Source organism: Lissotriton helveticus, chromosome 6 (genome assembly GCF_964261635.1).
Source record: "Lissotriton helveticus chromosome 6, aLisHel1.1, whole genome shotgun sequence".
Lineage (NCBI taxonomy): Eukaryota > Metazoa > Chordata > Amphibia > Caudata > Salamandridae > Lissotriton > Lissotriton helveticus.
Genome location: NC_136067.1, coordinates 1,663,682,348 through 1,663,695,104, shown reverse-complemented (window position 1 = coordinate 1,663,695,104; position 12,757 = coordinate 1,663,682,348).

Genomic DNA, 12,757 nt, shown 5'->3' with positions numbered 1-12,757 from the left:
CTTGCTCCTTCGTTTTGGAACTCCCTTCCTTCGGAACTCCGCATGTCATCTTCCTACATGGAATTCCGGAAGGGTCTCAAAACTTTTCTTTTCTCTCGAGCCTACAATGCTTAATCCCCCTCTGCTCCTGCCCGCTTCTCTCAATCCAACAGCGCCATGAAACCGCATGGTAAAAGTGCGCTTTAGAAAAGTTTTTAAATTCAAATTCAAATTCAAATACCAAGACTGTCCCGCTACCCCCTTTCCCTACTAGAGACTAGAATTGAGAGGATCATCGTGTCCTGACCTCCTTGTATCGTACTACCTTACTTCCAGAACTGCCTATAAAAGGTGTTAATCTGATCTTCGTGTGGTGTCCATCTGTGGGGGGGGAAGTTACTTGTCTGTACGATCGCTGGAGACGGCCCTCACCGGAGGCCTCTCCCCTTGTGCTCGGCCGACCCTCCAGGTCCCCGTCTAACACTATGCATTCTGTTTTTCCTCCATAGGATAACATTGGCAATTTTCCCTCCAAAAAACGACTAAGTGTGGAGTTTTGAAAATTAAAGATATTCTTTAAATATCGTAAAAATAACCTAAACGTGTTTGTTGACAAAACGTAGTCATTTCAATGTACAGCTCCAAAAAGTTTCTAAGTGTGGAGTTTTGAAATCTGAAAATATTCTTTAAAAATTGCATGAGTAACAAAAACGCATTTACTCACCTGTTTACAGGAAATGTCCCAGTGCTGAATCTAGGCATCATGCACTGAGTTAGAAAAAGTAACGTAAAAGTAACTTACCTGCAATTTTTGAAAAAGACTATTCATTCCAATATACTGTATTTGCTAAGTGTTGCATACTTCTTCTCCCCTGTAAAACAAACAAAGTACCATTCCTATTGCATTTTCAAACAGTTCTATATCCAGTAACTTATTACTGAACAGTATTTAATGCGTATCTGTTCCAGGCTTTCTTGGTCCTAAAAATAAACAACAGTATATTTTATATACAAAAACAATTGGCCTAGAGTTCAGTTCTTGAATGTGTGAATGCCTTTGCTGACTGTGTGTGTACAGCAAATGCTTAACACTGTCCTCTGATACTGCCTTACTGCTCGACCAAGCTACCACTTTAGAGAGTAAGGTTCACTAACTTTAACCTCTGCCTACCTCTGGGGACACTTGGACTCTATGCACACTATACCTCATTTTGGTGTAGTATATATAGAGCCAGTTTCTTACATGTGGTGCTGCAGAAATAATTATCAGTGAACACAGAGGATGAGACATCCATTTTGAACATGATGTCGTTGAAGCCAAACTGAGGCCTAGTTAACATAAACCTGAAAAAGGCACTGTAACAAGTCATAGCCCATTTGTTTAAAATGCAATAGTACCATGTAAGTATTTGCAAGTACATTTGTGAGTAATTCCATGTTCTGCACGTTAATAATCCCCAAAAATATAAATTGCAAGAAAACTCTAATAATGATAATACCATGCTTTTTTTATATTCCAAAAAGCAAAACTCAGACTCTTGACTCCAGTCAAATTGTATCGCAAAATCTGTCCGTGGCAAAAACTGATGGGTCACTGTGAAATTTGTGCACATCTTGTAATGCTAATTGAAGGGTAAAAACTCTGGGGCTTATTTATGAGCCCCTTGCGCCATCAGTTGTCACATTGCGTGACTCAACGATGGCGCAACCTGCTGCGTGAAATTTATGAGCACATGTAAAGCCACACTGCATGGCTTTATGTGTGCACATTAATTTCGCCCCATTTCACGCGACACTTTGTGTGTTAGGGGCGTGACATGACATGGGTATTGCTGGGGGTGTTCCCATGCAGCACCCATATACACTGATGCATTTCCAGATTTATGCGCAATCGTAAACCTGGAAATACGTCAGGATGCTACGCCACCCATTTCATCTTTCAATGCGTGTTGCATTTTACAGCACGCATTGGAAGAGAAAATCACCGCAAGTGATTGTTTTTGTGCCGGAAGGTGCCCCTTCCAGCACAAAAACAATCTCCCCCATGACGCAGGCATGCTTGCACCATGGTGCAAGGGCGACTGCACCGGCGCATGGCAGCAGTTTGTGCGCCAGTGCAGGGAAAGGCACCGAGATGCAACATATTGTTGTAAGTATGTTGCATCTCTGTGCCTCGAAACTAATGCAGTGTGACTCAGCAAAATAACTTGCGTCAGCTCTCTGTGTTAGTTTCCCATAAATAAGCCCCTCTGTTTGCTCCCCTGTCAGCAGTAGCGGCCAACAGTGAATGCGTGCCAGTAGCTAGCTATATTAAAATGTCATTTTAATGACTACTGTCACTGAACTGGCTAGATACAAAAGGAAATAATAAAAACAATAAAACTTGCGATTAGCAGGAAGGAGTACAAGTATTTAAGCCAAAAAGAAAACACAAATGATGCATGTATTTGCAATTCTGATACCATTGTCCAACATTTACTGATGTTTCAGTAGGGATCTCTACTAATTACTGTTTACATGTTAATTAGTCATGCATTAACTCTGGCTTGAGTGTGTTAGTGATGTATGCATTGTTTTCATTTATCAGAGGTACACTTTCGAAAGTAGTGTGACGCAACATGTATCTTTCTAGGATTTGCCTATTTAAAACCATCTAAGTTGCACTTGAAGGCTACTGTAGTTAGCAGAAACCACAAGAGGCAATTGTTAATTGTATTCTGAAAACGCGAATCGAAATGTTTTGGCCCCCGGCCTATTTATGCAGTAGTTGATTGAGACTGATTATTGATCTTTTCAGGGTTGGCAAACTATCATTTTATGTCAATACAAATCCTGGCTAAGAATGTGCCGCCAAGCACTTACACTCATTTCAGTCTGACGTAATTGCATTTATTGCATTCTGCAACAAACTGTGTTATAACTGTCTCAGCATCGCTGCTTAATAAATATGTGCATAATTGTTGCACTGCGCAGGTTAAATCAAAAGGTAAATCTTTTCCATCTGAACTACTAAACACAATCAAAAAAGACGCACAGGTCTCGAGGGCCGCCAAAGCTGCTTTTCAGATTTTGAGAATAGAACGTGTAAAGTTGTTAACATCCACGTATTTACTACATGGGAAAGGGGCCAACAGTTGCCCATACGTAGCTATTTAAGTTAAGGAGTCAGAGAATGAAGCCAATGATTTGCAAACCTTTTTTGGGATTTACATAATTCTTTAGGCATATTCATCAACAACTGTGATTTGTCTGAGCATGGCCTATCCATAATGTGGTGGATTTTCCATTGGGGGAAATTATACCAGTATACGCTCATGGTTAAGGTACAAGTGCAACTTTTGTTTCTACTTTGACTTCACCAGGACTTTTTTTCTCCTATAACCCTGGTAAACCTTGTGGTGTTTGTGCGTCCTTTACACGCAAATGGCCCACTTTATTTAGACGTTCGGCAGTAAAGTTGAGTGTGCAAAATTGGGAGTGAAATAATTTAATGAGATATTAACACCGACAACCTATTCAATGGTTAGTTTTCTTGCACAGAACGAACTTTAAACCAAAGATTACAGAAAATCTGTCATACTTTCGGATTTCAAAGTCATAAATTCACGAACTAGTGTAACTACAATGCATTTTTCCCGTATTTCTGTGCGGGAAAGTTCCAGAATCTGTGGGTATCCACAAACCTAATACCCCACAGCAGTCCAACACTTCTCTAAACAAGCATTTACAATGCAACGGTCTCGGCATTGCAAAAGTTAGAGCTATTAGCATTGTAAATGAACGCGAGTTTAAGGTCTTGACATTGTAAATGATGTTGGACCCGGCCTCATGGCGTGGTCCTACCCCTCCCGCATGGCGGGCCCAGGACGATATCCGCCCTCCACCAGACCTCGGGCGGTCCCTTCGGCCCGATCCTGCACGCCCCAACCCCACAGGGCCGGCTACCATCCCGGTCCACCTGCGCAGGCCTGACCCCAGCGTAGGCCCATCACGGCCTCAGCACGAGGCCGTGCCCGACTCCATCTTGGACCCGCCACGTCACAACCACGTGGCCTCGGCCCCAGCCCAGGCCCCAGCGAAGCCCCGACATCGAGGCACCAAGATCCACCCAGGTGGTCGAGTAGCCACTCGACAGATCCCGGAGGAAGGGGAGTTTCGATGGGCCACCAGCCGTCCCCGGACGCCTGGTATCGATCGCCCTCCGGCCTCCCTGGGCGCTGGCTCCACCCCCCTGCTGGGTGTCTGGACACCATCATCCCGGCCCCTCTGACCCCCAGGCGTGAGGGTCCGGACTTCAAAGACCTCCAGACCTATATCTGGGGCAACCCTGGATTAAGACTTCAGTTGTATCCTGGACTGGAAGCCCTGCTGACGCTGTCACGGCCGACACCAGACGAACTCATCCGTAACCCGACGACCTTCTGAGAGCCTGCTGGCGCTGCCGCGGCCTATCTTGCTGAACCATCTGAGAGCCTGCTGGCGCTGCCGCGGCCTACCTTGCTGAACCTTCCGAGAGCCTGCTGGCGCTGCCGCGGCCTATCTTGCTGAACCATCTGAGAGCCTGCTGGCGCTGCCGCGGCCTACCTTGCTGAACCTTCCGAGAGCCTGCTGGCGCTGCCACGGCCTATCCTGTCGAACCATCTGAGAGCCTGCTGGTGCTGCCGCGGCTCGAGCATCTCGGAACCCCCCAGCTCGAGGATTGAGAGCTGTGCGTAGGGTATCCCTTCCTCCGCCCAGAGTAAGACTGTCCCGCTACCTTACCCCCCTTAAGAGACTTTCCAGATCCCTCGATCTGCTTGTACATACTGCCAAGAACCAGCAACCGTTTATTCCCTATAAAAGCTTGAGAACGTAACTTCTTGTGTGGTGTCCATCTGTAGTGTTGTGATTACTCTGCTGTACGATCCTAGGAGAGGACCCTCATTCAGGAGGCCTCTCAGCAACCGCTCGGCTACTCCTCGACGGAGAGGTGGACCTAGGGGTGGTCAGTCAGACATCTTCTGCCTCCCCCGGGGACGCCTTTCTAACATTGGTGGCAAGCGATGGGATCCGAGCCCACGCAGATCGTACAGAGAGTAATTCGCTCACTACCAAGAAAAAACCACTGCAACCATGAGCACAGAATTCCAGAAAGAGAAAATGGAAGACTACAGTCACAAGGAGCTAAAGCAATTCTGCAAGGACTTAGGCATCGCTACCACTGGCTTAAGTACTAAAGAAGACTTTAAATCGGCCCTGCAGGCCTGGGTGGACGCCGGCGAGGCGCCACCCCCGAGGGAAGATAACCCGGGCCCGAACGGAGGCACGGAGGCTGCGACGAACCCAGCGAGAGGGAGACCTGCGAACCCAGACACGGGCCTCTCCCACGAAGATGCCAGAGAACGAGAGAAGAACCGGCTCCATGAATTGGAGCTCGTTCGACTCAGGCAAGAAGGAGAGATCCAACTGGCAGAAAAGAAGTTAGCCCTCGAGCAGCTACGGCTAGAAGGAGACCTAGAAGAAAGGCGAAGACAAAGAGACCTCGAGGAGAAGAAACTCCTGCTCGAGCACGAGCGCGTCCTCAAAGAAATGGAATTTAAAGCCAAGGCAAACGAGACTGATCGCTCCGGGGGGAAGACCTCACCTCCCCCGGGGGACACAAAGGTGCACATACCTAAGGATGTCGTCAAAGAGTACTATAAGAACGACGACATCCAACAGTGGTTCAAAGCCTACGAGGTCGCCATGACCGCCCATCGAGTACCCCTCAAGGACTGGGGCGCCGGCCTGTGGGGGAAGTTTATCAACGAAGGAAGAGACGCCCTGCTAGAGCTCCCCGACGCCGAGATGACCTCGTACGAGCACATGAAGACCGCCCTCCTCACTCGCTACGGACTCACCCCCGAAATGTACCGGCAGCGATTCCGAGACTGCAAAAAAATCCCCGGTACCACGTGGGTGGAGTACGTGAACTATTACAGCAGAGCCTTCGAGGGGTGGACTCGGGGCTGTCAGGTCACCACCTACCAGCAGTTGGTCGACCTCATTCTGTGGGAACATCTATCCAATAACTGCTTCATCGAACTCCGGCAACACCTCCTCGACAGCAAACTGACTGAGCCACGAAAACTCGCTGTCGAGGCGGATAGATGGGCGAGCACCCGAGTCGGCCGGGGTCCGACGGAAGACTCCGGCCGGGGATCTCCGGGAAACCACCGACCCCGAGGCGACAGAGTAGGCCAGAGCCGGGGACGAGATGCCCCCCAGGGGTCTTCCCCTGCCTCCACGTCGCCACCCTGGGGCCAGAGAGGGGGCCCCCCAGCCAGACCAGGGCCCCGCCCGAAGGTTACGTGCCACAGATGCCAGCGACAGGGTCATTACGCGAATGACCCCCTCTGCCCGATGAATCAGCGACCCGGCACCACCGGGCCCCCAGCCCGCCAGTTAATGGCCGCGGCCCTGGGTGAAGAAGGTAGTGAGGAAGAGGACAACGGCCCCGAGCAGGCCGAGTGGGAGCCCGCCGCCATGACCTTAGCCTGCCTGGGGACTCACGACCTAATCCCCCGAGGCCCGATCCCCGGCAACACCCAGAAGTACCGCCAGTGGGTCACCATCAATGGTCGCCGAACCGAAGCCCTCCGTGACACTGGAGCCAGCGTAACAGCAGTCCGCTGCCATTTGGTGACCGCCGAACAGATCCTTCCTAACGTCCTGTGCCCAGTCCGGTCCGCAGATAACTCAGAGACTTTGTGCCAGATGGCCCGCATCCACTTCAAGTGGGGGGGAGTGTCGGGCATGCTAAAAGTGACTGTCTGCGGCGACGCCCCCGTGGACTGCCTCCTTGGGAACGACCTGGAAAGTTCCCCCTGGGCAGGCGTCGAAAGAAGAGAGCACCTAGGGATGCTAGGCCTTCCCGAGTGGGTCTGCGCGACCACCCGCTCCATGTCCGCCCGAGCCTCCACCCCAGCGGGGGAAGCTTCGACTGAAGAGCCGGAGTGGCCCGCACCGCCGCCACCCGTCATCCCCGAGGACCCTGGCCTGGAACACGGCTCCCAAGAGCCCGACCAAGAAAACCTCCCCGGGCTCCAACAACTCCCCGAACTCGCGCAATGGCACCAAGAAGGGGGTCCCACTCGCGAACAGTTCCGGCAGGAGCAGAAAACCTGCCCCTCCCTTGAGGGGGTCCGACAGCAAGCCGCTACTCAAGCCGCGGGAGACCCCGCGGGGTCCCACTGGGTCTATTGGGACAACGACCTTCTCTACAGTGAACAGAAGATTGCCGAACTAGGGGCCAGCCGGGTGCTGGTCGTGCCCCTCCGATTCAGAGACTTCCTCCTAAACTTAGCACATGATGTGCCCCTCGCCGGGCACCTGGGGCAGGACAAAACTTACAGCCGCCTGGTGACCCATTTCTACTGGCCGAAAATGCGGAACGATGTGCATAACCACTGCAGGACCTGCCCGACCTGTCAAGCCAGCGGAAAGAGCGGGGGGAAGGTGAAGGCCCCGCTCCAACCTTTTCCCGTGGTCACCACCCCCTTCGAGCGAGTGGGGATCGACATCGTAGGGCCCCTGGATCCTCGCACCTCGCAGGGGCACCGCTTCATCCTCGTCCTGGTGGATCATGCTACCCGCTATCCCGAGGCCATCCCCCTCCGAACCATCACGGCCCCCGTGGTGGGCCGAGCCCTCATGAGCATCTTCTCCCGAGTCGGCTTCCCTCGGGAAGTCGTGAGTGATCGGGGCTCCAACTTTATCTCGAAGCATATGCGGTCCCTCTGGCAGCAGTGCGGGGTCGCCTATAAGTTCACCACTCCGTATCATCCCCAAGGAAATGGGCTAGTCGAACGATTCAACAGGACACTGAAGGGGATGATCAAGGGCCTAGAGGAGCCCCTCCGGCGCAAATGGGATGTCCTACTGCCTTGCCTCCTGTTCGTCTACCGAGAGGTACCCCAGAAGTCCCTGGGGTTCAGCCCTTTTGAACTCTTGTACGGGCACCCGGTCCGAGGCCCCCTCAGCCTGGTCAAGGAAGGCTGGGAGACGGCAGTCCGAGATGCCCCACCTGATGTCTACCGGTACCTCCTGACCCTACGCAATCAGACTCGGAAGTTTCGGGAACTTGCCGAAGCCAACCTGGAGGCTAGTCAGGAGGAGATGAAACGCTGGTATGACCAGAACGCCTCGTCCATCGAATTCGAGCCGGGCCAGCAGGTTTGGGTCATGTCCCCGGTCGAACCTTGTGCCCTCCAGGACAAGTGGACGGGACCCTTCAAGGTGGTGGAGCGCAAGAGCCCCGTCACCTACTTAGTAGACATGGAAACCCCCAGGAACCCCCTCCGGGTTCTCCACGCTAACCGACTCAAGCCGCACTTTGCACGCACTGAACTAAGTCTGCTGCTGGGGACCGATGACGGAGCGGAAGACGACTCCGACCCACTACCAGACCTCCTCAGCACCTCCGAGAAAGACGGCTCCTTCGAAGGGGTCCGGCTCTCCTCTACCCTGACCCCAGAGCAGCAACAAGACTACCGGAAGCTGCTGGGGCAGTTTGCGGATCTGTTTTCCCTCACTCCGGGGGTCACCCGGTGGTGTGTCCACGATGTGGACACCGGAGACAGCCCGCCCGTGAAACACCGAGCTTTCCGAGTACCCGACCGGGTTCGGGCCTGCATCCAAACAGAAGTGGCCAAGATGTTAGCTTTGGGGGTAGTCGAACCCTCCAACAGTCCCTGGGCCAGTCCCGTTGTCCTGGTCCCTAAAGCCGCCGCCCCCGGGACAGCTCCGGAGCTCCGGTTTTGTGTTGATTACCGGGGGCTGAATGCAGTCACCAGAACCGACGCCCATCCTATCCCCAGGGCAGATGAACTAATCGATCGCTTAGGAGCTGCCAAATTCCTCAGCACCTTTGATCTCACGGCGGGGTATTGGCAGATCGGCCTCACCCCGGGGGCACAAGAACGATCAGCCTTCTCGACCCCCGATGGCCACTATCACTTCAAGGTGATGCTCTTCGGCATGAAGAACGCACCAGCAACCTTCCAGAGACTCGTGAACCAGGTGCTGGCCGGACTAGAGGAGTACAGCGCTGCCTATCTCGATGACATTGCTGTGTACAGCCTTCACTGGGGTGAGCACCTGACCCACCTCTGGACGATCCTGATGGCCCTTCGGCGGGCCGGAATCACCATCAAAGCCAGTAAGTGCCAGATAAGCCAAGGGACTGTGACCTATCTGGGACACCAAGTGGGGAGCGGCCACGTGGCTCCCCTCCAACCAAAGATCGACGCCATCCGGGACTGGGAGCCCCCAGTCACCCAGACCGCCGTCCGAGCCTTCCTGGGGCTCACTGGATATTATCGGCGGTTCATAAAAGACTACGGGAGCATTGTGGTGCCCCTGACCGAACTGACCTCCAAGAAGCTACCAAAGAGGGTGCACTGGACCCCTGCGTGCCAAACGGCCTTTGAGACTCTAAAGACTGCCATGTGCACCGCCCCTGTGCTCCAGGCCCCCGACTACAGCAGAGAGTTTGTGGTCCAGACCGACGCCTCGGAGCACGGCATCGGGGCAGTCCTGTCCCAAGTCAACCCCGAAGGAATCGACCAACCTGTGGCCTTCATCAGCCGACGCCTGCTGGCGAGAGAGCAATGCTGGAGCACCATCGAGAGGGAAGCCTTCGCCGTGGTGTGGGCCCTCAAGAAGCTCCGGCCCTACCTCTTCGGCACCCACTTCCGAGTCCAGACCGACCACCAGCCCCTGCATTGGTTGATGCAGATGCGGGGAGAAAACCCGAAGCTGCTGCGCTGGTCCATCTCGCTGCAGGGAATGGATTTCACCGTGGAGCATCGGCCCGGCAACGACCACGCCAATGCTGACGGCCTGTCCAGATTCTTCCGCCTTGGCGAGGAGAATCCCCAAGAAGATGGGTGACTCTCCCCTGCCTTCAGCTGGGGGGGACGCGTGTTGGACCCGGCCTCATGGCGTGGTCCTACCCCTCCCGCATGGCGGGCCCAGGACGATATCCGCCCTCCACTAGACCTCGGGCGGCCCCTTCGGCCCGATCCTGCACGCCCCAACCCCACAGGGCCGGCTACCATCCCGGTCCACCTGCGCAGGCCTGACCCCAGCGTAGGCCCATCGCGGCCTCAGCACGAGGCCGTGCCCGACTCCTTCTTGGACCCGCCACGTCACAACCACGTGGCCTCGGCCCCAGCCCAGGCCCCAGCGAAGCCCCAACATCGAGGCACCAAGATCCACCCAGGTGGTCGAGTAGCCACTCGACAGATCCCGGACGAAGGGGAGTTTCGATGGGCCTCCAGCCGTCCCCGGACGCCTGGTATCGATCGCCCTCCGGCCTCCCTGGGCGCTGGCTCCACCCCCCTGCTGGGTGTCTGGACACCATCATCCCGGCCCCTCTGACCCCCAGGCGCGAGGGTCCGGACTTCAAAGACCTCCAGACCTATATCTGGGGCAACCCTGGATTAAGACTTCAGTTGTATCCTGGACTGGAAGCCCTGCTGACGCTGTCACGGCCGACACCAGACGAACTCATCCGTAACCCGACGACCTTCTGAAAGCCTGCTGGCGCTGCCGCGGCCTATCTTGCTGAACCATCTGAGAGCCTGCTGGCGCTGCCGCGGCCTACCTTGCTGAACCTTCCGAGAGCCTGCTGGCGCTGCCGCGGCCTATCTTGCTGAACCATCTGAGAGCCTGTTGGCGCTGCCGCGGCCTACCTTGCTGAACCTTCCGAGAGCCTGCTGGCGCTGCCGCGGCCTATCCTGTCGAACCATCTGAGAGCCTGCTGGCGCTGCCACGGCTCGAGCATCTCGGAACCCCCCAGCTCGAGGATTGAGAGCTGTGCGTAGGGTATCCCTTCCTCCGCCCAGAGTAAGACTGTCCCGCTACCTTACCCCCCTTTAAGAGACTTTCCAGATCCCTCGATCTGCTTGTACATACTGCCAAGAACCAGCAACCGTTTATTCCCTATAAAAGCTTGAGAACGTAACTTCTTGTGTGGTGTCCATCTGTAGTGTTGTGATTACTCTGCTGTACGATCCTAGGAGAGGACCCTCATTCAGGAGGCCTCTCAGCAACCGCTCGGCTACTCCTCGACGGAGAGGTGGACCTAGGGGTGGTCAGTCAGACATCTTCTGCCTCCCCCGGGGACGCCTTTCTAACAAATGACAAGGTCTTTTATTTATGTTTTAAAAACCAAAAGATAAATAAAAGTCATTGTCATTTACAATGCCAATAGCTCAAAGTCGCCTAATGTGTACGGCAAACTACAGTAGCCTCCTGACGAGTGCCCTTTCACTTAATTTTTTACAAATGAAAGCCCTGGCACTTTTTTTTTACAAATTAAGCACGGGTGGTGTCCGTGTGTGCATGGGAGTGGTGGTGTCCGTGTGTGTATGGCAGTGGTGGTGTCCGTGTGTGCATGGCAGTGGTGGTGTCCGTGTGTGCATGGCAGTGGTGGTGTCCGTGTGTGCACGGCAGTGGTGGTGTCCTTGTGTGCATGGCAGTGGTGGTGTCCGTGTGTGAAGACCACAGAGGTCGCCCCCTTCCCAGCCCTGGCTCCGGACTCACTACAGGGGGTTATCAACCCTTTGAGTAGGGACAGTACACTGCCCATTCAGGTGTAGGTGTCAGCTCCTCACTCCCATACGGTATAGGATGAGCCATAATGATACAGATGGGCACTCAGTTACACCTACCATTCCTTTTTGTATGGCTGCCTAGAGGGAATGCACACCTATGTATCACCTACCCCAGATGTGTATTGGAGACAGTGTTGCAGGCACACAGAGCTTTAAGAGCAGAGAATGTAATTTTTCTAAAAGTGGCATTTCTAAAATAGAACTGTTTTATCCAACTTTGCTAGCAAAGAGGATTTATCATTAATATTCCAATGATATTAAACATGGTAGACCAACTCCTTTTCAATTAAGAATTACAGCTTAAAAGTGTAACAAGGAATCCCCAATGTTAACCTATGAGAGGGGTAGGCCTCAGAGAAGTGAAAAACAAATGTAGGTGTTTTTCACTACAAGGACATATAAAACCAAGCTTGCTTGTCCTACCTTTCAGTTATACAGTGCCCTGCGCTATGGGCTTCCTAGGGCCTACCTTAGGGATGACTTATATGTAATAAAAGGGGAGTTTACGGCTGCACACACAGGTTCTGAAGTGGCAGACCTGAGACATGTTAATAGTGCTACTTGATTGGGTGGCACAACATGTACTGCAGGCCCACTAGTAGCATTACATTCACTAGCCCTAGGCACAGGTAGTGCACTTTCCTAGGGACTTACAGATTAATTACATATACCAATTGTGGATAAGTCAATTCATCCATGTTTAGGGGAGATGGACATGCACTGTTCCTGAGTCCTAACGCCAACAAACAAAATGCAGCAAGAAGTGGAGGTAAGCAGGCAAAAAGTGACATTGTTCTTTTGTGCCGGAGGGAGTACGGGCATATTGTGCCCGCACTATCCTGGGCAGAAAACAGAATGTTACTCCTGCCAGGGCGGGAGCAGTGAAATCAGCGGATCCTGCTTGCCCAGAAGCAAGGTAAGCAAGCCGGCTCCCACCAGCACTCATCATGGTGCTGGCTGCTGAGCTGACAGGGACGCGAAAACAGAAAACAAGGGAAACCCTACTCACAAGGAACCAGGGTGAAGTGTTTATCCAGAAAAACAACGGTTCCTGTGGAATATCACTCAATAATTCTACGATAAAGAGGGTACTTAATACCTATCCAACTATTAGAGAGAGGGTGGCAAAGAGAAAAGAC